The 23485-nt window shown below is 37.2% G+C and overlaps 1 long non-coding RNA gene across 1 annotated transcript; it reads left to right on the forward strand.

Moving 5' to 3' along the window:
* The first annotated feature begins 1788 nt into the window (after positions 1-1788).
* LOC105513317 lies at positions 1789-19957 on the forward strand. The gene is made up of 5 exons (XR_001001992.1): positions 1789-1827; positions 3360-3475; positions 8686-8731; positions 13398-13629; positions 19282-19957. It is a non-coding gene; the product is annotated as an uncharacterized LOC105513317 (long non-coding RNA).
* Positions 19958-23485: the final 3528 nt, after the last annotated feature.

A 23485-nucleotide genomic window follows, 5' to 3' on the forward strand; every position in this document is an offset into this window, starting at 1 on the left:
TTCATTCAATTCTTTCATTTTCATTTGGTTTGTTCCTGGTAAACTCCCTTTCATATGCCCTCAGGGACTGTCCTAAATCTCTGCATTGTCCTCTAGATCATTACTCTCACTCTCATCTTCAGCAAATACCTACGTCTTCATTTCATAATCATCTAGTGTGAATGTCTTCAGGTCTTTCATTTTGTTAATATGGTGCATTGAATTTATTGATTTGGGTATGTTGAACCATCCTTGTATTATTCTAGGGATAAATTCCACTTAATCATGGTGAATGATCCTTTTAAGGGGCTCTTGAATTCAGTTTGCTAGCACGGATAACCCTTGAAGAACATAGGTTTGAACTGTGTGAGTCCACTTATACGTGTATTCTCTTCCACCTCTGCCACTCCTGAGACAGAAAGACCAACCCCTCCTCACCCCCCTCTTCCTCAGCCTACACAACATGAAGACATTGATGATGAAGTCCTTTATGATAATCCACTTCCACTTAATGAATAGTAAATATATTTCCTCTTCCTTATAATTTTCTTAAAAATGTTTTCTTTTCTTTAGCTTACTTTATTGTAAAAGTATAGTATGTAATACATATACTATACAACATATGTGTTAATCAACTGTTTATGTTATTGTTTAGGTTTCTGGTCAAAAGTAGGATGTTAGTAGTTAAGTTTGGCAGAGTCAAAAGTTACATGTGGATTTTTGTCTGTGTTGGGGGGTATATTTTGGGTCAGCACTCCTAATCTCCATATTGTTCAAGAGTCAATTGTACATTGATATTGTCATGCAACCATCACCACCATTCATCTCCAAAATTATTTTCATCTTGTAAAACTGAAACTCTGTACCCATTAAACAGTAACTCCCCATTCTCCCTTCCTGCAGCCCCTGGCAGCCACCTTTTTACTTTCTATTCTATGATTTTGACTATGATAAGTACCTTATACAAGTGGAGCTTCTTAGATGTTTGTGTTTATGTCCTTCATCAAATTCAGGAAATTTTCAAATATTCTGTGACTTTTTATCTCTCTCTTTTCCTTCTGGAATATCCAAGATGTGTATGCTGATCCAGTTGATAGTATAGCACAGGTTCCTTAGTACTTTGTTTACTTTTTAAATTTCTGTTTTTTAGATGCAATCATTTCAGTGGTCCCATCTTCATATTTACCAATTACTTCTTTTGACTTCTCAAATCTTCCTTGGAATCTCTCTAGAAAACTTTTCATCTGAGTTGCAGTGGTCCTACATTTTACACTGGAGATGTTTCAGGCAGTGGATGCCTGGAACTGAAGATAGTTCCAAACCCCATTGTCATCAATCAGAACACATTTCTGTTCACATCTTTCATCCACAAATTTCATGCATTTTTCATCATAACTAAAAGCTTGTAATGCATTGTGACCACAACTTTTGCAATTTGAGGTGCAACAGCAAACCCAGTACAATTTTTTTTCCTTCCTCACAGTTAGAAGATCCATTCTTATAACAGATCTTAGCAACCTCAGCATACAATCTTTTTTTCTTTCTTAATTAAGCCAAGAACTTTCTTTCACCTTTTCACTTAAAGAAAGCACTTTACAGTTTCTCTCTGGTATATCTGGATTGCCAGTTTCACTACTCTTGCACTTTGGGTCCATTATTAAGTAAGATAAGGGTTACTTGAACACAAGCATTGTGATACAACAATGGTCAATCTGATAACAGAGATGGCTACTAAGTGACTCACCACAGGTAGAGTATATTGTGGATACACTAGAAAAAGGGATGATTTATATCCTGGGCAGAATGGAGTTCACCAACATACTGAGAACAGAATGCAATTTAAAACTTGTAAGCTTTTTATTTTTGGAATTTTTCATTTAATATTTTTGGACCATGGTTGATGGAAGTAATTGAAACTGTGGAAAAGAAAGCTACAAATAACTAGGGGACTACTGTATTGTACTTTTTTGCTTCAGACTTTCTCTTTAGTTTCTTTTTAGATTTTCTTTCTCTTTATATTTCCACTTTGTTCATACATCAACTTTCTTGGCTTTTCCAGGTTTTTCTTTAGTTATTTGAGCATCTTTAAGACAACTGTTTTTAAAAAGGTTTTGTATGGTAGATCTGCCATCAGTTCTGTTTTTCTCCGAATGAAACATACTTTCCTGTTTCTTAGTTTGTCTTATGATTTTTTTAAACTGGACATTTAAGTCTAGTAGTGTGGTAATTCTGGAAATCAGATTATTTCCTTTCCTCAGAGTTTCTTAGGGATTTTTGTTTTGTTTTGATTTGATTTGATTGTTGTAGGCTGTTACTGTGCTGAGGATAAGCCTCATGTGTAAACAAGGTCTTTTCTGAGCCTCCACCTGTCCCTGGCATTATGGTGACTCTCTAATTTTCCACATATATGCAATTGCCTTTGAATATCCTAGTTTTTACTTTTTTAATTTCTGGCTCTCAAAAGGGAAAAAAAAGAAAAATGAATGGGGAACAGGATACTGACCCTTTAAATCTCCTGGAGGTCACTTCATCTGAAGGGAAAAGGGCTTCCAACAATTCAGGGAAGTGCAACAGTAACAGATGCCCATCTCCAGTGTTTGTACTTCCATAATCAGAGGCAGCTGTCAGTGATTAGAACACAGATCTCCAGTACTGGAGGATAGGATCTTTATTGCCCACCTTGGTTCCTGCAAGTTCTGTGTAAGCTGTTCCAAGAACACATGCACAGTTGTCTGCCACAAATCTTGGGGTATGGGGTGGACGGCTGCTGTCAAGCTAAAAGCTGACATTGACTGAAGTTAACCATAATTTACCATCCATGTCTTCCGCTGGAAGTTGCAAACCTTCAGTAGACTCCAGATTTCCAAAATCGTTACATTGAACAGATTCTGCCACTGTAGATGCCTGGCTGGGGAGATGGATGCCTGGTGCTTTCTATTCTGCCATCTTTCCCGAATCCTCTCATGCCCAAATAAGCCTTTGTAAGGGTCTTTAATAGCTTCTTATACCTGTAATAAATACAAAGACTCTAGAATGAGAATAAGATTTTCATAAAATACTTTTTTAAAGTGGAGATAAAGTATTATGTAAGACCATTGTCCTACTGTTTGCTCCATACATTTATACAACTTTAAGTCTTTTTTTCAGTGGTACCAAAATATGCCCTAATATATACGTTGATGAATTGATATTGAAGATTGCTAACAATTTTCATTTTCTATATTCTTTCCTATAGATTATGCTATTTGATGACTCTCCATCTCAAACATAATAGAAGTATGCTTCCCCTATGGGTTTTATAAACTTCCATTGGCAGAAATGATTTTCCTTGTCTGGCAATATTGTCTGTGCTAACCAAAGTATTTGCTCTCCCAACTTAGATTTTGAAGTTGGGAGAAGTGGCAAGACGTGAAAAGGAAGAAACAAATATTACCAGAGACACCTATGAAAAAGAAATCTTTCTGAAGAACATTTTTAAAGCACTATAATCTGTTTGGTAAGAATGAAATTAATGCACAAAACTGATAAAAATGGACCACCTGGATGTAGTTTCTGAAATGGCAGGGTATGTGTTCTGGTGTAAAGTACAAAATACATGTCCTAACCTGAGTAATTTTGTCCCTCTGTTTATGATTTTGAACAATGGTGTAGAAGAGACAGGGGATTCTTCTTTCCCCTGGAAAATCCCTATTTCTTCCCTCTTAGAATTGAAAGGGGCTACCTTTGTGTTATGAGGCTACTGGGGAATTTCAGCTAACTCCTGTGGGGAAAGAGATGGAAGCAAGCATTCCTCACAATCCCACTAATCAACCACGGGTTTCTTATGAGCATCTATAGGATTCCCACAGGTCCCACTGAGGGATAAGTGATCAAAATAGAATCTCCACATTTAGTCATACTCACTATACTGCCTGTTGCTAACTGTAACAACTGTTCACTCCCCTGAAGCCTGGAGCCAACTGGCATGGACTAAAAGTTAAGAAACAGCAGGAAGTCTTCATGGTCACCATGGCTTCCTGGTGACCATCTAACACAAAATTAAATAGAACAGTATTATCTTTTAAGCTAAAAATAAATTTTAGCAGTGTTCTTATTGGTTAGCAAAAACTGCATTTGCATTGATGACACAAACATTGTTGTTATTCTAGTCTAAAGAGAAACCATCTCAGCAAAGATCATTAGAAAATCATTTTAGAAACTACTAGGTCATAACCATAATTTTAAAAAATAAATTCAAGAGTCTGTCATAATATTGCTCAACTTAACCAAATGAGAATTTTAACAATAGAAAACATATTTTCAAAATAATAATCATGCCTATGACGAATGAGTTAGAAGTATGTGCGGGACATCTTCAATTTGCCCCTCAGATTCTGTACTCATTCTTCATTCAGTTCTGTCCTGGGCAGTTGGCCAAAGGAAGGGGAGAAAGAAGAAAAGGGAGATGGACTATTTCTTCTCCTCTCCCTCCTTATGTGACAATTAACTTTATATGTCAACTTTGCTGGGCCGCACTGCCCAGATATGTGGTCAAAGATTATTCTGGATGTTCCTATGGCAATGTTTTCAGATGAGATTTAACATTTACATTGCTGAACTTTGAGTAAAACAGATTGTCCTCCATAATATGAGTGGGTTTCATGCAATCAATTTAAAGCCTGAGAATAGGCTTTAAATTATTAAGTTAAAATAAACGACTAACTTGCCCCAGAACAGGAGGGAGTACTGGCAACAAATTGCCTTCACATTTCAGACATGAACTACAGCATCAGCCCTTCCTAGGTCTCCAGCCTGCGGGCCACTCTGCAGATTTTGAACTTGCCAGCCTCCACCATCGCATGAGCAAATTTCTTAAAAATTCACACATACACACACACACACACACACACATGCACATGCACACACATATTCGATTAGGTCTATTTCTCTGGAGAACCCTCATACATCCTGCTTCAGCTCTGAAAGCAGGAAATAGAAGTATACCCCACTCCCATACTATAGCTCAGGTAGAATAGCCCCTTCTCCTCTGGTCCAGCTTTCACTAGGTCAGTCTAGTGTCTCTCATTCTTTGATCATAAGGATAGTGTTATTTCCCCCTGTAGCTAGTCTCTTGTGTCTTACCATCCTTTAATTCCTAGCACTGCCCATGCTTCCGAAAGCAGTCCTTTCATTCTCACCTCAGAGGTTGAACCTGGGTTCTCTACTCAAGCTGCATATTAGAAATAGCTGGGAAGCTTTTAAGAAATCCCAACAGCCAGGTCACAAACCAGACCAACTAATGCAGAACCTCTGAGGGTAGAACACAGGGATGTATATTTTTCAAAGCTCCCCCAAGCATTTCCAATGTACAGCCAAGACTAAGAACCACTGCATCAATGTCTCTTCATTTGAACAATTTCAGATGAATGTTGTTTCAGCCAGAACCTGAACAAATATACTATCATCGAAAATATATACATTTGCTTAAAATCCTATAAGCACTTGTCACCAGTACTTTTCATATGAGTATTTTCTATACTGCTACATATTGTTATTTTGTTATCTCACTTTTAAGACTGTGACTGATTTTTTTTCTCTCTCTCCCATTCTCTCCAAATGTTCCAGCTCATGGCCCAACTCAAAACCTTGTCTCTCAGCCACTGTTCTTAGCTTCTTTTATATATATATACACACATATATATAAACACACACATATATAGTTTACATATACACATGTATATATGTGTATATACATACATGTATATATGTGTACACATATACATATACACATATGTACATATACACATATGCATATATACACACGTATGTATATATACACAAACACACAGGTAATATACACAAGCAGACACACATATATATATTTATACACACACACACACACATATCCACCCCTCTTTCTAAAACAGGGCTGACCATATTGTCCCATATGATGCAAATTTCACCTTTTTGTTGATGATGCTCTACGGCCCATATAAGTTGTAACTTCCTGACTAGACACTAAAACCTCTGCATTCATCACAGTCTGACGTTCATTATTCTCAACAATTCTCACCCTCAATCCCTTTCTAATGTCATACACTCTACCAACTGTTATCTGTTCTTTTGACTCCACTTTCCCTTCACACTTCCTCCTTACGGTCATTTCTCCTGCCTGAATCCCCTCTTCTGTGCTTCAGCAGCCTGTCCTTTCAGGCTTTCAAGACTTACATGTTCCCTCCTCAATAAAGACTTCTCTAGTCCCTCTATACTGCTAAATAAAGGTAAACCATTAATAACTCTCTTGAGGACAAAGAGCAGTTTCTTGAAGGAAGAGATTTATAAACTGGGACTAAAAAAAAGGGAGGGAAGGGATGGCAAGATGGAGAAGAAAGGTTCAAACAGCTAACATAAAAGCCCAAAGGTGAGAAGCATCCATAGCACAAGTGTGATGCACTGCAAATATAATATATCTGTAAGGGTAAACGAAGGAGATTGATGAACAAGGGGCCTTGTAAACCTCATGAGGAATTTTGTCTTAAACCTGATAGCAGTGGAGTGCACAATTTTACAAACATCATTCACAGAGTTGTAGAAAATATGTTGGAGGAGAGAAATACCAAAAACAGAGAGAACAGTTGTAGGCGCTCAGAGAAATGCAAATGTTCCCAGCCTGAACTGGGTTGGTGGCAGTGAGAATGAAAAGGTACCATTTTCTGCATTTTCCTTAAGGTTAAAAATTATGCTGTTGCCGCATGGAACAGTTAAGATTCAGAGTAAGAATTCAACACCTCTAAGGTTCTTTTGATTGATTTAAATATTATATAAAATGCACATTTATTTAAAAAATAGTCAAATATCTTTAACAACATATCAAATCAATTACCATCAGCCACAACATCAAAAGTCAACCATTTCATTGTTTTTTTCCAAAAGTCACCTCCTGCCACAGTGTTTTCTCCTTCCACCCCCTTATTTATTTTTGGCATTTAACAGGTTTGTTAGTCATTTGAATATCTTTGTTTTTACAGGTATATATGTGAATCTTGAAAAATCTTTTGTGAGTCAAGATATGTCAGTATATAGAACTGACTTTTTATGATTACACCAAAGAATAAATATTGCTAAAATGTGGGTAACAAGGGACCAGGGTGGAATCTCCACTGTTGTCACAATAGGTAAATACAATTTGACCTATAACATAACTCAGAGTTAGAACTTTATTAAATGATTTTGCTTTATTTATTTAATGTATGAGAAAGTTATTTACTATGAAAAATTTAAATACTAAACATTTCGATTTCAAAATTATTCTAGTGAGGATGTTACACTGATAACTGTCATACACGGAAGAACATAAACTACATAATGATGCCATGTGGTCGTATATGTAAAGCAAATGTCACCAGAGACCTTCACCCTCAGAGATATACATGAGTGTCACTCAAACCATCAGTTTGAGTTTGATGCTCCAGATCCTCTCTATGAAGTCTGTAAATGTCTGAGGGTTTGCTTGTGGGGTCCCCCATTGCTTCCTTTCTTAGATCTGTGCCATCTGTTAGCCTGGCATGCATCTAGACATGAAACTATAGCTTTGCTGGTATCCACAAAAACTTACAACAAACATTCTGTCAGTCTAGTAACTTCAGTGATCATGGGAAATTAACGTTATCCATAGAACAGCTGTGTTAGTTCATTTGCATTGCTGTAAAGGAATACCTGAGGTAGGGTGTTATAAAGAAGAGACATGTATTTGGCTCACAGTTCTGCAGGGTGTACATGAAGTATAGTACCAGGATCTGATTCTGGTGAGAGGCCCAGGAAACTTCTAGTCATGAGAGAAGGCAAAGGGGAGCCAGTGTGCCATGTGGGAGGAGAGGGAGCAAGAGAGAAAGGGAGGAGGTGCCAGGCTCTTTTAAATAACGGAATCTCATGGGAACTCAGTGAGAACTCACTCATTATTGTGAGGAGGGCACCAAGCTATTTATGAGAGATCCAACCCTATGACCCACACACCCCAAGCCCCACCTCCGACACTGGAGATTACATTTAACATGAGACTTGGAGAGGAAAAAACATCCAAACCATATCAATAGCTTTCTTCCGAGTCCTGTGGCCTCTTCTTTGTACCCATTCTCAGCCCTCTCATCTCTTAACTCTGTCCTCCTCTGCTCCCATGTGTACGAACAATCTCATCTGAATGGCACACGCACATACACACACACACACACACAAAACAATTACTGAACCCCTGGTGAGGCCAACACTATACCTGCAAGCACTTACTTCACCTAAGAGGTTTATCAAAAGCTTTCTAAATAAATTCTGTTCTCCATCTACTATGCAAATAAAACCGCTGTATCTTATTATGCGTGTAATAAATGTGAATGCAGAAAGCAACCTTGCTTACTAAGGTACGATATTTTGCCCAGATCATAATCTCTCTGGTATTTGCCATTATCCATCACCATCCGTTATTACCTATCACTCATCTTCATAGAGCAAATACATCATCTTTCATCAGGAAATGGATTACATTGAGGCGAAGAATATGCTTTTTGTCTTCCAAGGAAGAAAAAATGAAGGAACGAGTTGAGGGTTTAAGAACAAACAATAACTACATGCTAGATGACCCCCTAGGCATTTTACAAATACTACCACATTTAATATGCTTTTTAATTTAGTTTTCACAGCAAATACATAAAGTTTTATCACCTCTCTTTTACACAGGTGAATCCCAAGGCTGAAAGAGACTGAGTAACAGCTATTAAGTAAGGTAGTAGAGTCCACTTTTATTCTGCTAAAATTCTGAGCTAAAGACTAGCATAGGCTGGGCGTGGTGGCTCACGCTTGTAATCCTAGCACTTTGGGAAGCCGAGGCTGGCATATCAGGAGTTCGAGATCAACCTGGCCAACATGGTGAAACCCCATCTCTACTAAAAATAAAAAAATAGCCAGGTGTGGTGGCACACACCTGTAGTCCCAGCTGCTCAGGAGGCTGAGGCAGGAGAATCGCTTGAACCCAGGAGGTGGAGGTTACAGTGAGCCAAGATCGCACCACTGCACTCCAGCCTGGGCGACAAGTGAGAGTACGTTTCAAAAAAAAAAAAGATTTTTCTTTTTTAATCCCTTTTGTTACAGCTATGACATCACTCTTCAATATAAATTCATGTCCTTTTATGTGCAAGTTAATCAAAAGTTAAGCAAGAAGTGTTTGTCTTGGTAAGCATTTAGGTTCACTATAGACCTAAGAATGAAAATTTCAAATTCCAGGGCTTAGGATATCATCTATTTCTACAGGAGACAGTAACTGGTGATACAGTCAAAGGTCTACCTTAGTCAAATCATTCCTTCATTTCTTTATCTAACATCATTGCTTTATTTCAAAGTCAAGATGAAATTTGAAAGTGAACATGGATTCTGTGCTCTAACCAAGTTCTGTGACCTTAACATATGTACCCAGACTTTTACCACTCACAGTCATCTCCCAGACAGAGGAAATGACTCATCTTTTTTAAAAAATGGAAGTCTTAAAGTTAACATAAAATATCCCATGACAAAAATATCTTTTTATATGTAATATAGGAAGTATGAACTTGTGTATTTTAATAAATGTAATTCATTTTCAGATCTTTAAGTCTCAAGTATCTCTGTCAAAATTTCAATAAAAGTAAACCCATAATAGAAAAATAGACTATTAACAGAAAGGAACATCTATTATTGGGTTTAATTACACATATAAGTTTTATATAAAAATTTTAAACTTTACGTATTTAAAAATGTGCATCTATTACAACACCATACCTCCGAATTCCACAAAATTTTTAAAATTGTTGAAAAGAAATAATGATGCACTTTCTTTGATTACAGATAAGGTATGATTAATAAAAATACGACTATACTAATTTTGTACTTAAACATTTAGACAATTTAAGACTCAGTTTGGAGGGGTCAATTGAAATTATTAAAAGTCAGACTGACCTCACCATAAACATTCAGCAGGAAAAAGCCATTTTTGAGGAGCTAATGTCCAATACTCTTTCTCTCTCTCTCTGTTCCTAAGCCCTCTCTCGTCATATATATATGACGGTGTTTTGCTCTTTCACCCAGGCTGGAGTGAAGTGGCACGATCTGGGCTCACTGAAACCTCTGACCCCTGGGTTCAAGTGGTTCTCCTGCCTCACCCTCCCAAGTAGCTGGGATTACAGGCACCTGCCACCACACCTGATTAGTTTTTTGTACTTTTAGTAGAAACGGGGTTTCACCATGTTGGTCAGGCTGGTCTCAAACTCCTGACCTCAGGTGATCCACCTGCCTTGACCTCCCAAAGTATTAGAATTATAGGCGTGAGGCACCATGCCCAGCCCACAGCACGCATTTTTATATTATAAGGTACAACATCTCAGAAGACAGAGAGAATAGCTTCAGATATGAACCTCAGAAAGAAGTTCAAAAGGTACAGAGATCTGCTTCAAAAAGAAGAAGAAAAAAAAAAGTTGAAGGTCTTGCTCCAACAGAGGAATTTGCTTTAAATTACTCCAAAAAGAATGACTGGCTGATATCCAAAGAAGAAAAAAAGCCTTTGCATTCCTGACATCTGATATCTTAATGCATGATACACAAAAAGCAATATATTTCAAGGACACACTAATAATCCCCCATGCAAATGGAGGATTATCCTCTAAGAGAGAGAGGGGGAATAGGGGGAAAGAGAGAGAAAAAGAGAGAGAGAGAGAGAGTAAGTACATACACAAGCCTGCCTGTTACTGGAGGAGCATGGGCGCCAGATCTTTGACCTAAGGATCCAAAAGCTTGGCTGAATACAGCATTTCAGTTGTTCCCCAAAGTGAAAGCAGTAAAATAAAGACCAAAGGAAGCTCTAAGTTTATGGTCAAGGCCAAATTACATAAGAACCAAGGATGTAACCTAGGGTTAATGCCTGGTGGAACAAAAAGTCACCCAGCATTTTCAGGGTGATGGCAGGCTGTGAGAAGGCAGGTTGTAGAAATGATAAGGTTGTTTTATGGCATGCTTTTATTGGCTGCATCAGAGAGAATGTGAGGGCGTGTTGGGCATGTCCTTGAAGTTACAGGACCTTGGTTTAAATAAACTTTGTTGTACATCCAGTAATAATAGGCAAGGCATTTCTTATTCTTGGTTTTTATTTTCTTTTCCTTTGTTCTGGCCTTTTTTCTGTAATTCCTGCCTTAGTTAGTGACACCACCACTCCCCTCTTTGAGCAACCCAGAAAGAAGGCAGTCATCCCAACTCTTCCCCCTGCCACCACATGTAATCTTTGTCTTTAAACAGACTCAGTGTGTTTCACTTAAGTAAATATATTTGGAAAGAAAACTTCATATTACTTACTAAAAGGAAAAATGACTATTAGTTCTATAAAAGAAATCTATTTTTTAATTAATGAAAATGAAACTACATCATTAAATGTTGGCAGAAATTCACTCTGTCTTTGTTAGAAAGACTGATTAGAAAATACCATTTAAGGCCAGGCACAGTGGCTCACACCTATAATCCCAGCACTTTGGGAAGCCGAGGCAAATGGATCACCTGAGGTCAGGAGCTCGAGACCAGCCTGCCCAACATGGCAAAACCCCGTCTCTACTAAAAATACAAAAACTTAGCCAGGCGTGGTGGCAGGTGCCTGTAATCCCAGCTGCTCAGGAGTCTGAGGCAGGAGAATCGCCTGAACCCAGGGGTGCGGAGGTTGCTGTGAGCTGAGATTGCACCACTACACTCCAGCCTGGGTGACAAGAGTGAAACTCCATCTCAAAAAAAGAAAAAAAAATACTATTTAAGACACAGATTAGCATCAACCTAAGCCTTTCTCCTTAAGTTAATGAGAAGGGGTAAGAGATAATTGAAAAAATTTTAAAATCATGTGACAATATGATTTCATGCTTCATCCTCATACAACCAAAATGTTTTCTGTAAATGAGTCCCACACTTTGGGAAGCACTGGACTATGGTATACAATTCAAACTCAGTAGCCTGCTGTGATCTTACTCCCAATTCCCTTTTGATCTGATTTCCTGCCACTCCACAAGTCATATTTACAACTCTATTCCTGCTAAAGGACGTATCATTTGGCCCTAGGAATTCTCCATTGTGTCTACTGAGAAACATATTAGGCCTCTGAAGAGGTTCTAGATGTGAAGTTTTCAGAGACCCCACCCACGCACCTTTCTCCTTAGTATGAGCAAAGGCACTAGTCAGGCTCCTCTGAGTTCTCTTGTTGACTAGGCCTCAAGCTTATCTTTCTAGGTTGAACAAACACTAAGACAGTTTCTAACAGCTCAACATTGTTTACTTAGGATGAGCCTACCCCCAACTTAAAGTGCAAGCCTGATAACACTCAAGGCTGCCAAAAGAGCTTCCTGTTGTTCCAACCAACACCTGAAGACCAGGATCCCGGTTTCCAGTCTCTGCGGGAGGGGAGGGGCCGAATTTCAGTAAACAGCAGTGAACAAAACTACATGGGTTTCACGTGGACTAACCTCTTTTCCGGATTTTTATGATTTTTCATTTTCCTGAAAAACTCTATGGAGTCCCCATGCACCCTTCTCCCTGATCCTTCATTTTCCCGTGAAAATACCTAATCACCTCTGTACAGGTCAAAGTTGAGCTTAGTTCACATTGCACTCTTTTCCCTATTGTAATAATATACATCAATTCTTACCATTTTATTTAGTGTTCAGCGTTGTTTATCTTTCGCAGCATTTCATATCTACTTCTAATGTACTATATAGTCATTATTCATTGAACTACCACTCTCATCCGCTATGCTGTGCTCTGTTCTGTACTCCAAGTGCTGAGATCAGCCCCCGTATTGTGCCTCCCATATTAGAAATGGCAAACATTCTCTTTACTCATAAGTTAATAAAGTGAAATAATAACACAATGTATTTTGTCAGATAAGTACCCATCTACCACTGAGGTGGTATTTTCTTAAGAGCAACCTTTACATTTAAATAACTCTTAAGAGCAATCTTTATGTTTAAGTAACTTACATTTAAATGTGCTTAGAAAGGGGGAACTAAGTTACCTGACTGCTATGAACAGGATCATGAGGAGAGACTCCAACACATTGGTTTAGTTTTATTTCAACTTCAGAATCATAAGAGGGACATTACACATTGCATCATATTCTATAGTGTAAAAATAAAATAAAAATATCAGCTTACACTCCTTCTTTCTTAGTTTGTGGCTGTCATTTTTAATTCCAACGTTTTGTTAAACCTCACATCTTCCTCTTTTGAATTTCTACTTCCTTTTAAAATGGCAATTGCCATTTTTTTCATATCTTTTGTCTTATATTAGTAAGAGCATTTCTCTAATTATAACATGGGGAATTTACATGTGGGTTACAGTGGAGACTAGATTTTTACATCAAAATTAATTTTGTTTTATTTGCTCCTAATTCATAGGTGAAAATGCTATTTTACATGGAAACTTATTTTGTTCCATAAAATTAAATGAACCATAACCCAGAAGTGCAATGAGATACACACATCATGACCACATTATTTTTGAAAGCTGAAGAGTTGCCAGTCTGCTGATCTCAGACTTCATGAACCACATCGTTCAGTTCAAATTGTTTCCCTGCAATAGCTTTGAGCCTCTGCCAAACAGCCACTGAAGGACTCCGAAAAATACAAGGTAAGGAGATGGCACCTAAGAACATTTTTTAAAAAATGTTAACTCTTTTATTGAAGTTTATTTCATTGCATTTATTAGAGAGACTGATGTCACATCAGACATTTTCTCACCTAAAGGTAACATGCAATAATTGCCAAGATAGCATACTATTTGGAACGTGGAACCAAATGTGTAGCCTGCATGGGCATTCTTCTTTTGCTAATGAATTGCAAATGCTTCTATCTACAAGTGTACAACATTAAACATTAAATGTGGAGGTCTTACTGTGGGTTGATCTTTAGCAAATCAGGTCTCCTTTCTGTTTTCAGTTGCTGCCACTACCACCTATGCGCAGAGTCAATGTTAATAATGATAATGAAACCAGACAATATATTAAAAGCTTTAGCCACAATCATTAACTGGAGTCTGGAGTAAACCATATATTCCAGGGCCCAGTATGCAGATCACCTGTAGGGTGTCAGCAAGCTGCAGCCACTCCGCTATCCAACAATGCTGTTACCTAAACTTCACTTTTGGTTGTCTGTCCTTGTAGACATCCTCCACTCCACACCCTAAGCTAAACCATCACTTGTTGAACAGAGGCCCTGCCTCATGGCTAGTATTTGGCCTTTAACTTCACACTCCATTCCCTAGACACTGGCTGGATCTTTGCTTCCAACTGAATGGGCCCTATCCTTCTCTTGCCTAGCACTAAAGCCATAACATTGCCTGCAATTCCTATTGTTATATCCTCCCCACCACATTCCAACCCCTGATAAATCATTCCTGGCCCAGAAACGCAGTTCCACTACCCTGGATATAATGATTTGGAATGCTGGTGACTCACCCGACTTTTAGACCCTTAGTCCTAACCTCTTTGTTCTTTCTTACTTCTTTTTCCCTGACTTAAGACCCAGCATATGTCAAAGCAGATATGGTATGTAAGATAATGTCAGTGTGCAAAAAGCGCTCATCATATAAAGAAACTTAAGTGTATCTTTTAAGTCAATGCAAATAATCACCACAATATGTTTTGTGGGTTTTAACTTTTTTAATGAAAACAAACTTTTGCATTTTCTCTAATGAGAAAACAGTATAGTTTCCTTTTATTTACTTTTCCAACATTTGACAAGGCACAGGATCAAGTTATTCTTTTTGAGATGCCATAATATGCCAGGTATTGGAATGCCCAGCTAGCACTTGCATTGTATAGTTAACATTGTGCTATAAGCATGGTTCTTCCTAAAAGCTTTCAGTACTGTTTATATTTTGTGCTGCCCAGTTCCCATGGTAACGTGTTTGTTCCCATGGAGAAACAAAAGTGAACACCTCACCAAGGTTGAACTTGAAGACATAAAACTTCACTCAGTAGATAGTTCACTCAGAGGCTATTAAGGAGGAGGAGAAAACAGAAGAACAGAAAATATACCTAGGTTTCTAGTTCCAGTTCAAAATTAAGAGACTACTGATTTACTTTGACCTGCTGTATAACAAATCATTCTTGGTGTTGGTGTCATTATTTGCAATTTTAAGGAGACCTTTTTTTTTTTTTCTCAAAAGCAATTTTAAAAGTAACTATTGCCAGGCGCAGTGGCTCAGGCCTGTAATCCCAGCTCTTTGGGAGGCTGAGGCGGGCAGATCACGAGGTCAGGAGATTGAGACAATCCTGGCTAACACGGTGAAACCCTGTCTCTACTAAAAATACAAAAATTAGCCGGACGTGGTGGTGGGTGCCTGTAATCCCAGCTACTTGGGAGACTGAGGCAAGAGAACGGCGTGAACCCGGGAGGCGGAGCTTGCAGTGAACTGAGATCGTGACACTGCACTCCAGCCCGCGCTACAGAGCGAGACTCTGACACAAAAAAAAAAAAAAAAAAAAAAAGTAACTATTTAGACAAAGGGCCCTTTTTAATGGTGATTTGCTGGTTTATCTTAGCAGTTTGGTCCTTGTAGTTGCAATCTGTATTTCCATATTTCAAGAATTTTTGGAATTTTCATAAAACCATCTAAATTTAAGTAAACTTGATTTTTTAAAAATAACTATAAACTAAAGCAATAAGAATGTGAGCAAATGAGTATAAGATTATCTTTAATGAAAACAGATTCTTTTGCTTTTTTTAATGCCCAGAATTTTTCAAGCCTAGCTATTGCCAGATTATGCCATTTGAAAAAAGCTTGAAAGCTGCAAAAGGATGTAAATTCAGCTGCTTTGGTTTAACGTGAGGAAAGTTGATAGCCTTTCTTAAGGCTAACACTACCATGCCAAATTCCTAACAACTTTACAGCAGGATTTTGAATGCCAGTAAACTAATTCACATCCATTTGCAAGCTCCAGTCAAGTGGCATAAACTCCACTTGTAGAAGACAAAGCAAAATGACTGGGCTCCTCCCGCGGCTCTGGCTCTTCACTCTGCTGCCGGCCGCCCTCCCTCCCGGCTGTTGATGTTTTCTTCCCCCACTTTATAATCTAGACACTTGCTCCCTTTCCATTTGATACTACTTCTTTGTTTGCTGTTCTTCAGCCTTCTTTGTGCTTTTCTGACCTCCTTTTTTCCATTCTCTGCCGCTGTTCCTGTTCTACATTTCATCATTTTTTTCTCCAGCTTCACTTTTGTGCATTTGTACATTACGCTCTTCCCACGTCAATCTTTAGCCATTTTTGTATTGTCCTGACTTTCATTCTTCTTATTTACCTTTAGTTTATATTCATTCTGACCACCTTTTCTTCTTCTCTTTGCAGCCTCTCTGTTAGAAGTTCGGCATTTTGCTCCAACTTTAAAACAAATATATATATATATATATGTAGTTTCTGGATGACATTCTTTTCTCAGTCCTTCCGTGTATTATTTTTCCCTAGTTGTTTAAATCCCAGTCCCACTGACTTCGTGCAAACGATATGATTAAAGTGATTTTAAGTATTTCTTTAATATAGTGAAAGATGAAGAAAAAGTTACCTTAGAAAACAGCATTCTAAATAGACTGCCTTTAAAAATAAACAAATAAATAAATAAATATCTGTCCCATTTGTAGGTTCTCCGGGTAGTAATATCAATGAGATCTGCCATCTCATATACTTGTCTACATCAGACATCATTCACCCCAATCAAGTAGTGAAGAGTGAGACTCAAATCGGCAAGTCTACCCTGCTGAATTGCTGCCACTCAAGATAAAAATAACTTTCTTACATTGTATGGTCCACTAGCAAGCAGCAGAATAATGGTATATCCCAAGATTAGTTGTGGTTTCTGAAGTGATTATTGCAGGGAGATGGAACAGAAAAGTTTTTTCTCTTACTTATTTTTGTGTGATATTGGAGAGAGGAGGCATGTTCATCATTTTATACTACTTATTACATATGAAAAATAGAATAATGAAAGCTTTCACAATACGGAGGTTTTCTCTAATCTCCTATCATCAAATAGGCATATTTTTTTTTTTTTTTTTTTTTTTTTTTGAGACGGAGTCTTGCTCTGTCGACTGGGCTGGAGTGCAGTGGCCGGATCTCAGCTCGCTGCAAGCTCCACCTCCCGGGTTTACGCCATTCTCCTGCCTCAGCCTCCGGAGTAGCTGGGACTACAGGCGCCGCCACCTCGCCCGGCTAGTTTTTTTGTATTTTTAGTAGAGACGAGGTTTCACCGTGTTAGCCAGGATGGTCTCGATCTCCTGACCTCGTGATCCGCCTCGGCCTCCCAAAGTGCTGGGATTACAGGCTTGAGCCACCGCGCCCGGCCTAGGCATACATTTTGAATTGATTTTTTTTTTTAAGTTTTGGGAATTGGATGTTCATCTTTCTTTTATTGACTTTCATCTAATTTTCAAAAGTGTGCAATAGTAGATTGCATGTGAAGGTAAATGGTCCACTGAGATTTAAATGCATTGCTTTGAACTAAAGAGATATAAATTCTAATATCTGAATTCTTCATGGCTATATACATGTTTACTAAGTCCTTTTGCATAGTGGCAGATTCTTCATGCTTTTGGCATATTTGAAGTTAAATTTTAATTCATGTTACATTTATTAAGTGCTCAGAAGACACACTCATCTACTATTTTAGAATTTTTTATAAATTTTCAGTCTTGTAGTTTATGAAAAAAATATTGATACACCATAATATATACTGGTTTCATAGCACTTACCAACTTGGTAAATTTTACCTACAAGAAAATCAGTTCTTTGTGTTTTTCTTAGTTTACTGTTTTTGCATTTAACAGTTTTGACCTTGATTAAAGACTCCAGGTTTTCTGGGGGACAGTGTAGTTGACTTAAAAACTAACCACTATAATGCAAAATTTTAGTTGAGAGAAACTCTGTATCTTCTTTTTTTATTGCTGTGATTATAGAGCCAACACACACAATCATGTAGGTTGAGCATTGCTAGGGAGCCATTCTCACCTATGTGTCGGGCTTCATGGGATTCATTTTGCAATTCCCACTGCAACTATGCCATGAATTTACTCACCAGATGGGAAAAAAATTTCTGCTTTGACAATGTTGAATGAAGTCTTGCTTTACTCTGTAAAAGTATAAAATGTAACATTTTGGGGTTGAGGGGACATTTAGAGATCTTCTGGTTCTCCTCTTTGGTTTCATAGAGAAGGAAAAAGCCTCCACAGAAATAATGACCCCTTACCACAATTTTATCACTATATATATATATATATATATATATATACCCTAATATTCAGGATTAGAGATGGCTGTCCTGATCCCTGGCCTTGGGAATATCGTTTTAAAACCATTCATGGCGACATAGAAAATATTACATTTCTATCATGTAATTTCATAGATACAACCTTCTAAGTTTTCAGCCTAATTTTCTTCCTAGACAATTTTGTATTGTAAATACTAGAGGACAGAAATAATTTCTAGATAATTCTGTGAGCAACTAGCTGTGTAATCCAGCAACATACTCAGTAGGTTTTTTTGAGAAAGGATGTCACCATCTTCATTGATTAATGTGGTGGAAAATATTTAGAAAAGGAGCTGTTCCATGCTACTCTGGCATCTATATTGTGAAAGTACAATTTTGGAATATTGACGTTAAATAACGGAACTAGAGTTTCTTAAGAATTAAAATCTTTATTTTCCCATTAATGTATTGGGAAACTTCACTAGTTTATTCATCTTCTCTATGGAGGTTTTCTTTATTACTATCAACCCACACTTTCTCTTTTCTTCTTTTTTATTACTCAACACCAATGTGTGGTTTTTAATATATTATTTTAATTTGTTTCTGTTCTCTTGCTGCATGTAGAGAGCTTGTCAACTCCTTGTGTAGCGAGTTTGTCGTTTACTTTGTTTTCGATCCTCTATGACGCTGGGTGTGTATACAGCCATTGCTAAATGTGTACTACTTAAGGTGACAAGAATTGAACTAGAAACACTTCAAAAAAAGGCCTGACTAATTAGAAGCAACTACCAAATTTAGTCTGTGTTGCCCAAAAGCCTTATCAAAAAGTGTATCATGAATCTAAATGCTAACAGAATTAATGGTTAATGAGAAAATTTTTACATAAACATTACTCTAAAACAATATCTAATAGTGATGCCTAAAACTTTTTGAGTAGATTAATGCATACTGACGAAAAGAACAAACGAGTTGAAACGAGTGCATGTCATCACAAAATCATAATGCCTTTTAAAAAACATTTTATCCTTTTCTTTTTTTCTAGAACTGAAAGGGGCACATGGCAGATATAATCATAAACTTTCATTTCAGAGAGCAATAAAAAAGGAGAAGAAGAACACACTGGTACTCCAACAAGTCATAGTTTCTGCCAGATGTTGCAAAAGTGAGTTAGATAATTGACCTTTCTTCTGGGGCCTGTGTCAACTTTGAATGGAGCTTTCAATTGCACAATAAGCATCTGGACAGTTTTGACATCTTTATAACACTCTTTGAGTTCTTAAAAAGCTACCATTTTGTTTAAAGAAGATTTATGTGAAGATTAAAACAATTACTTAAGTGCTAAGAATAATTAATCCTGTAACTCAATATCAAATACCATTGTCTTCCCAGAACTGGGTCTCTAACTACTAATCATAATCAAGATACCAACTGTCAAATCAAATCAAAATTAAAATTTGATTAATTATTTGATGATATTAACATTCAAATCTAGTTCCTTCCCAGGCCTAATTTTGTCCTTGTGTTTGCTTTGAACTGAATTATTGTGGTTTAAATAGCCCGTTTTACATGACCACTTTCAAACAAGATCATAAATTCTCATAAAAACAGGCTAAGGAATTCATAATCATAGCTCTTGGCCGCCACCTAAAGGTTTCTTTCTTGTTTTATTTTACATGAGACCTACTATGCATTCCTTTTAGAATAAAATTGTCTTGTCATCACACGTTTCTACGTAAGTACAGGGTAAAAAGACTTTTTCAAGTATGTTTTTTCACCTTTATGTATTTAAATTGACAGCATATATAATTATGTCTACTTTTCAATTCATTCAACACGCACACAAAAAAATTTAAACAAGGTTCTTTTAAACGGTCAGAAAATTTTTCATGCATTTAAGAAATAGTGTGTTCTTATTATGTGTCACCCCCACGCCTAGGCCCATAATGAAAGAAATTTAATTAAACTCATGTTTACTGAACCACTGTTGAGTGTAATGTAACAGAAACCTCCTCAAATTCCGACAAGAACATTAACAGATATAACTTCTTCATTATGCTTGAAAGTAAATGAGATACTGTAATTAATGATTCTTGCTCCATATCCTGTTATCACTCCCTTTATTCTCCTCCTAAAAAGCACTTGATTGAATCAAGCTAAATATCTTCAACACCTTACTTGGACTCTGACAAAGTCAACTTTGGAGAATGGATTCACGATATCATAGGGAAAATCAGTTACGAACTCTACAAACTTCTCATTTCAAAGCTCATATGGATAGAGCATCTATGAATCACCCGAATTCTTGTTAAACATATAGACGAGTTGCATTAGCACATGCACTTTCCAATATATATTCCATGTACTTACCCTTGATTTATTTATAGAACACCATTCATGATTTTATTAATTCAAAAAATATTTAGTAGGCACCTACTATGTGCCAGGCACCCATCATTATCAGAGTTCAATAAAGTGGACTGGTCTTTTCCATCATAGATCTTGTGAAGGAAACAGAAAATGAACAAAAAAAATAGGTAAAACACATAAAGATACTGACTACAAAGGAACTGAATACCATATCATAATAGAGAATAATTCTGTGGAGACACAGACCAACAATAGGTAGTTAAGTCAAGAAAGGCCTCTCATAGGAGACACTTTTTAAACTGGGACCTGAAGAATAAATAGCCAGCTCTGCCAAGAATAGAGAGGAAGAGGTGGAGGAAATTGTGTGTGCAAAGGACAAATACTAACAGAGGGCCAAGGAAACTAAAGCAGAGTGAGCCAAGGGGAGTGTCATGGATGGGATTAGAGAAGTAAGCAGGAACCAAATCATGCAAGGCCTTGAAAGCTATGGTAAGGACTTGGGGTTTTATTTGAAAGAGATGGAAAGCCATGATAGTAGTTAAAAAACGAAGTAAATTGATCTGTTGGCTGCCTGAAGAAGGAATTAGAGGCAGCCAAGAGAAAAGGGAGATAGAAGTCTATCACAGAAGTACAGATGGGAGCGATGATGGTGATGGTGACATGGACAAAGTGGTAGCAGTGGAGGCAAAAACAAGTGATCACATTTGTGATGAATTTTGGAGTGAGGCCTTGGTGGTAGATCAGATGACCCTGTGGTTCTGCTGCTCTTTCCCAGCTTGTTAGCATTTGCTGACATAACTTTGAAAAGCTGATATAGTTTTCCATATAAGATTTTATATCACACTTAAGCTTTTAATTTAGTTTTTTAAATTTTAAAGAAAATATCTTAATAGAATGACCAATTTGCACATCAAGAAACACTTATTATCTAGTATCTTCTGCAAATGAAATCGTCCACAAAACTAATTTTATAAATAATGGAAGTGTGTCTATTAAAAACATCAAAGCTTATTTTACTTTAACCACCTTGAAATAATTATTTTCTAAAATTGCTCAATATTTCCTTGATCTTTCAAACAGAATATATTCAAAATAGTTAAGCTTTTCAAAAACTCAGACTTATTGTGAAGAAACATATATGAAACATACCTCTACAGTATGTAGTATGGCTAAAAACAGTGAGATGTAAAACTGAGTTTCCCCTACTCTGAAAAACTGAAAACTACCTTGTTTTGAAATCACTACATTTTTATTTTGTTGCCTCAGTTTCCCATAGTTCTTATTGTGCCTGACTGTAGTTCTCAACTTCTGACTCATTCCAACACACTGCTTTACCTTGGCTGTAAGCTGGGAACCCTGCTGTCAGAAATCCATGCAAGTTTATAGAAAAAGACTCCAAATAAAGGCTATGAAATTTTGCATTCTATTTTGATTGCACGGAGGCCTTTTTACACTCTGCTTTCTCAAGTATAGTTTAGGCCATTGCAGCTGCTAAATCAGCAACATGTAAGTCAGGGAAATCTCCCTACACTAGCATGTTATTTCCCACAGTTTCATAATTCCCCTTGAAAACTGAATCCGCGTTACCATATACATTATCATTTTTAAGTTTCTACAAAGAATCCTTCCTTGTGATACAACTTCAGCTACATCATCATAAATGTTGACTTTTCATTTGATGCCTATAGTTTTCAAATGTAACATAAAAGCATGTAAAATTTGACCCCAAAAGTAGAATTTATGTGTCTCATAAAAGCGTACAAAATTTGACCCAAAAAATAATTTCAAGTGTCTTGACTCAGACTAAAATGTTACCTCTTTTCTTTTTTCATTTTGACATGACATGGAAACAAAAACAGATCAAATGTCCACAGAAACTCAATCAGCAACACTGCTTTCAAAGTGTCTTTTGACAAGTAACGTGTGCATTTTACAAATCCAAAGGCAATATTTGAAGTAGCTCTTCCAAACAGCTGTATTACTCAAAGCTATCTCTGTATCACCACCTTGTTTCATGGAAGAAAATGTGGAAATGTGTACTGAAAATGTGTAAATGATTAAAGCATCAGTATAAAGAAAAAACATTCTGAACATGAATAAAAATTATTTTGAGGATTTGTTGAAAAATCAAACACCAGATGTCCATGGCTGACTTGCCAAATGAAAATCCTTGAAAGAAAGGTTCAGAAATGGGCATTTCAAATGAATATACCCCAGCTGATTGACACAGGTGTTCCTTTGAGCAATCCTGGATAGCACTGTGGTAGACCCCAGGTAAGCAATCCTGTGGGATCTGCTTTTTCAACTTTGTAGTAGATTGTATTTTCCAAAGTGACACTGACATCTCTCCACCAAACGATGGGATTTATGTTACCTCTTCTTGGACCTGGGTGAACTTTTGACTGCAGTAGAAGTGACGCTATGTGACTTCTAAGACCAATTCATAAAATGCAATACAGCTTCCTCCTGGCTCCCTTGGGATGCTGGCCCTAGGAAACCAGACACCATGCTGTGAGAAAGCCAAGCAGCCACATGAAAAGGCCACATGTAGGTCTTTCAGTCATAGATCCAGTTGAACTCTGCATTGACAGCCAGCCTTTAACCACTACGTGAGTGAGACTTTAGATAATTCTAGCCCCCAGCTTTTGGGCCACCCCAGTAGACAAAAGACAAGCTCTTTCACCCAACCTTGGTCAAATTTCAGATTTGTGAATGAAATTTATGTTGTCACTGTTCTAAGCCACTAAATGTTATAGTGGTTTGTTACATAGCAATAAATAACAGAACAAATTCCAAATGCTTCCACATCTTCTTCAGATAAAATGTAAAGCCCCATGTAAACCTTCATGCATTCCAGTTTGCATTTAAGGATTTCATAT

The sequence above is a fragment of the Colobus angolensis genome, unplaced genomic scaffold (genome assembly GCF_000951035.1).
Source record: "Colobus angolensis palliatus isolate OR3802 unplaced genomic scaffold, Cang.pa_1.0 Scaffold229, whole genome shotgun sequence".
NCBI classification, from domain to species: Eukaryota; Metazoa; Chordata; class Mammalia; order Primates; family Cercopithecidae; genus Colobus; species Colobus angolensis.